The sequence below is a fragment of the Meleagris gallopavo genome, chromosome 6 (genome assembly GCF_000146605.3).
Source record: "Meleagris gallopavo isolate NT-WF06-2002-E0010 breed Aviagen turkey brand Nicholas breeding stock chromosome 6, Turkey_5.1, whole genome shotgun sequence".
Taxonomy (NCBI): domain Eukaryota; kingdom Metazoa; phylum Chordata; class Aves; order Galliformes; family Phasianidae; genus Meleagris; species Meleagris gallopavo.
Window position 1 is genome coordinate 27,151,480 of NC_015016.2, and position 4,516 is coordinate 27,155,995.

The following is a 4,516-nucleotide window of genomic DNA, read 5'->3' on the forward strand; positions in this document are numbered from 1 at the left end:
GCAATGGGAAAAAAGGTTGTTTTTTTTTTTTAAATCTACCAGTAAAACAGTGTTTGAAATGTTTACAGATCTAAAAATTTGAAGACTGTATTTCTCAAGAGCAATATGAATGTATAGCAATTTTCATAAGGTAAATGGTTGAGCAAGTACCCCACAGCGTAACCCAATGTTTGCTAATCAATCAATCTTACTCTTTTTCTCCTAAGATCATTATTGTTGTCCACCACATTTGGAACTTGCTTCATTTATTAAATCTACAATGTCTTCTTGGTTGCTGTTGTTTTCCTGTACAATGGTAAGCAATGCTTTGGTAATGGATACCAAACAAATTAACTCTTTTCAGAAAAACTGTGCTTTATTATATATTTTTCCTGCTTCCTTTTACAACCATGCTGAAAAGCACAGACACGTTGATGAATCAGTTGCACAGTTCTTTTTGACTACAAGTGTGTAGCTCATTTTTCTTACTGATGTGTTTCAGAAACCAATCAGAAGTCCTCAAAACCAATGATTTCACAGTATTTGCAATCATTTATCAAAATGACCTGCTTTCAAACAAGTGCGTATGATTTATGGTATTTAGTTGTGTTTAAAATAAATTCTCTGGAGATGTTACTTTTACTGCATGCTTGTTGAGAATAGGTAGATTATAAAAGATGTTGAAACACTGGAGAAAAGAGTACTGTTTTCTTTTTGCGTGATTTCTCAATGAACAAAACCCAGCAGAATAGCCACTGAAACACTGGATTCCTGAAATGTTTTTGTAGGTTTAACAGTTGTGTTTCTATATGACATTATTGTAAATGCAGTAAAAATGTGAATGGATATTATTACCTGCTAGCCTTCCATTGGAAAATTATGCCATATAGAAACATTTTTCCACGTCAAATTAAGAATAAATAAAAAATAAAAAATATTTAAAAAAAAAGACTTCTCATGTCTGGAGGTGTGTTTAATTACGTTAAACTTTCATTCACTAGAATCAAATTTTCTATTAACATATATATCTATTTATCTATCACAATTCCATGTTTGAGTAGTAGCAATGCCTAGAAGAGCTCCTTCAGTAGGACTCACGCTCCCCTAATCTTTGCAGCTCGGTACTGAATTTTAGGTTTTCTCAAGACACGTTCACTTTCTTTTTGCATTTCTCAGTAAAATCAGATTTCATTTCTGTGTAGGCTTTTCTCCTGAGCAAAGTTTTAGCAAATCTGGGACTGAACTAAGCCAACTGAGACAATCACAGTAGTAATTTGTATCTGATGTGTACTGTATCTTCTCAAGAAACAAAACCTAACTACAAAATTTTAAAAAAAAAAAAAACAAGTAAAAAAAAAACAGAAAGAAAATGGCCTTAAAAGTCACAAGCAGCTAATGAGAAGGGAAGAAATTAAAATAATAATAATAAATCAAAATATACCATACAGAACAACTCACAACACAAAGCAAGAAAGCGCTCCAAAAATATGTTTTTCATACACTCAACATGGTTTTCATCTGCACCTCATTAGCACACAGATAATCCTGACCATTAGTGTGCTTCAAAATAAGTGAATTTACTTGCAACCTATCCTCAGTTTTACTATCGTCCCTTTCCTCCACCATCCTTACCATAAGCAGAGCTGAGCTGGGAAGGCTGCAGATGGCAATACTCACTGCAGAAATCTTGTGTCTATAGACCTGAGCGCATCCTTCCAGCTTGCCTGCACATCTACTGAGTCACTGCTGGCATATGCAGGTTGAGAGGAATGTCCTAAGACAGTGAGAGTGACTGTAGAACACAGAGACACTGACAGCTGTAGTGTGCATGAGTCGATGGCTAAGCAAGCAGTGTTTCCCAGTCCTTTATAACAAGAAGAGTTGGCAGTGTCACCCTGTCCTGTAGCTGCCGAGTCAATAGCGTCTAAGGGTATTTCTAAAACCTGGGTTAGGCAGAAGACAACTGTAAATCAGACAGATTACACAGAAATACTATGAAAGCACATTTCACCTGGCTTTCTGCTTTCAAACAAAAGAGTAACAAAGCGTAGCGCAAACAGTGGCTCTCTCCTCCCATTCCTCTGCAAGATGTGAATTGCAGGGAAAAAGAGCAAGCACGGGAACAAGCACACAGCTCACTGCCCAATATTTTGCCTACCCTCTGGAGTCCCTTCTTAATTGAAAAAGTTATCCTTCTGCCATTATAACAAGTAAGCAAAAATGGCACTGCTTCTGGTAAAGAAGATACTTCTTCGGAGTATCTACACAGCTAAGCAACAATTACTAGTTTGGGAGATAAATGACACAAGTACCATTGACGTTTCACTTTCTTGTAACAATCTATAAACTTGGTTTTATGAATCATCGTTACTGATCTGGTAATGCTGGGATGAAAGCAGTGCAGTGCAAGGAAGGGGTGGCCTAAGGTTAATGCACATCTGACGTACAAAACAGATTCAGCACTCAAGAAAACACTGAACATTCTGTGGCTTTATGCGATATGCTTCAGAGCAGGAAATATATCTGTAAATAAGCAGGAGCATTAATAATTGTCTCAGAATACTGGCAGTGAAACTTAAACAGTCTCTCTTTACTTCTTAGTTATTTACTATAAGGATTTTATACAAACGCCTATTGAAGTGGTTCCAAGTGTGATGAATCTGTCACCAAAAATTGGGGAAGGGGGGGATAAAATGCTTTAAAGCATGGCCATTTGTTTAAAAAAGCAGATTAATGAGAAATAAAGGGAGTGATTTTTAATTTAATGAGAGGCAATTATGGATTACATATATAGAAATACAGCGACTTAACAACAGTTCTTTCTGCCATACATTAGGATGGCATTAAGTAGCATCAGAGTTTAGGATTAATAAAGGGGTGGGGTTAAATGATTGGTCCAAAATTCTGACTTTTTCTGAGGAAAAACCAAAGACATTGCAGCTACCCAGCTGCTGTCAGAAGGTGCCTATTTTCAGTTCTAGAAGTTCCTCATTGTGTGAATAGACAGAATGTTTTCTTCCTCGAAGAAAGGAGGGGGCAATCAGCAGTTACCTGCTTTGGTCTTTTGAAAGTCTCAGAAAGTGATGTGTGGAGCACAGCGCGATCAGTGTAAGCACAGTCACAACTCGAGGCTCCCACTCGTGTCCACTAAATCCAACGGAAGGCTCCAATCCCTACAGGATACAATCTGTGACATTCCTCAGTGTTGCTTTTTTTTTTTGTCATCACAAAATTAAATAAACAGAAAGCAATACAGATACTTCCCTGACAGTGAAAGGGAACCCATTTCCTTTTTTCGCTTCAGCTTTAAGTATGCTGACAAATACAATAAATCCTTACACCAACAGGCATCCAATTATTTTTCAGTAGTAACAGGGACTCAAATTGTAGCACTCCTCATCTGCCTCACAAAAATCTGACCATTCCTTTTGTTTCATAAAGTATAAGGAAGATGCATCGATGGAATTCACTACCGCTGTTTGACAAAGTACAGCTTTCATTCTTGGAAGACTTCAGCCCAGCTACATAAGATAAAACTCAACTAAGCCTATCCTGAATGACAAATAAAAATAATTTATTAATGTAACGATGGTATCCTTCAGGGTCATTTTCCTAAACGGTTCCAATCACTCACCACTCTACCGAGCCAACAACATTTTGACTGCAAGAGATCATGGTTTCAATTGGGAACTCCACAGCTATGTGGAAAAGCCTTTCACTTTCTCTTCCTTGATAACAAACAATTTACTACGCCTGCTCTGGAGCTCTCAGAGCACTGCGGTCCTCCTTTCCAAGTGCCCACTGCCCCCTCGCTGCATCCCTGACGGCCCTTTGGTTTGTGTGTGCCATCTTCGCATCGCCTGCACCGTGCACCTTCAGTCAGAGCTGCCCTCGCTAGGCTCCATCGGTTTAAGCAGAAATTATGTCAGGGCTTTTGTGCACCCAGAGCTCCCAAATCACCCTCCTAAAATAACTGCGGTACTATATGTTTTTCTCCTCATCTCTAAGCAAGAGTTGTGGTGTTGTGAAAAGTCAGACAGCTCCTTCCTTCCCTCTGCCCCCGGCACCAACAACTTTCTAAAGCTCTCATTCACCCGTTTGGCTGACGGACCCCAGCTTTTGTCCCTTCCCGAGCACTGAGCCTCACGAATAGCCAGATCCTACACACGGGGTGCAAAAGGCTCGGACCGGCCCGCGCAGCCCCACGCTGCGATCTCCCTCGGCAGTGCCGCAATGCCGCAGCCCGCGGGCAGGGCGAATGCACCGAGCGCGTCCTGTCCCCACGTTTGGGGCAGAGGTGGCGGGTCGACAAGGGGGAGGGAGACGCGGGGCCAGATGCTAAAATCCTCACCGAAACTACGAACAGCTCTCACCCCGTCGGATGGAAACTTTCCTCCCGCCGCCGCCGCCACCTTCACTACTTCATGCGCTATCACGTGCTTGATTTTTCCTTTTTATTTCTCCCCCCCTGTGGCCCTAATAAAGCTGCCCTTAATGACGGACATTCCGAGAACGCGGCCGAGGGCAGCCCCGTGGC

At 40.8% G+C, this 4,516-nt stretch overlaps 1 protein-coding gene across 1 annotated transcript in view; it reads right to left on the reverse strand.

The window, feature by feature from the left end:
* MEOX2 (mesenchyme homeobox 2) overlaps positions 1 to 4,516 on the reverse strand; it is a 59,055-nt gene that overhangs the window by 53,461 nt on the left and 1,078 nt on the right. The gene's annotated exons all lie outside the window — the stretch shown is intronic.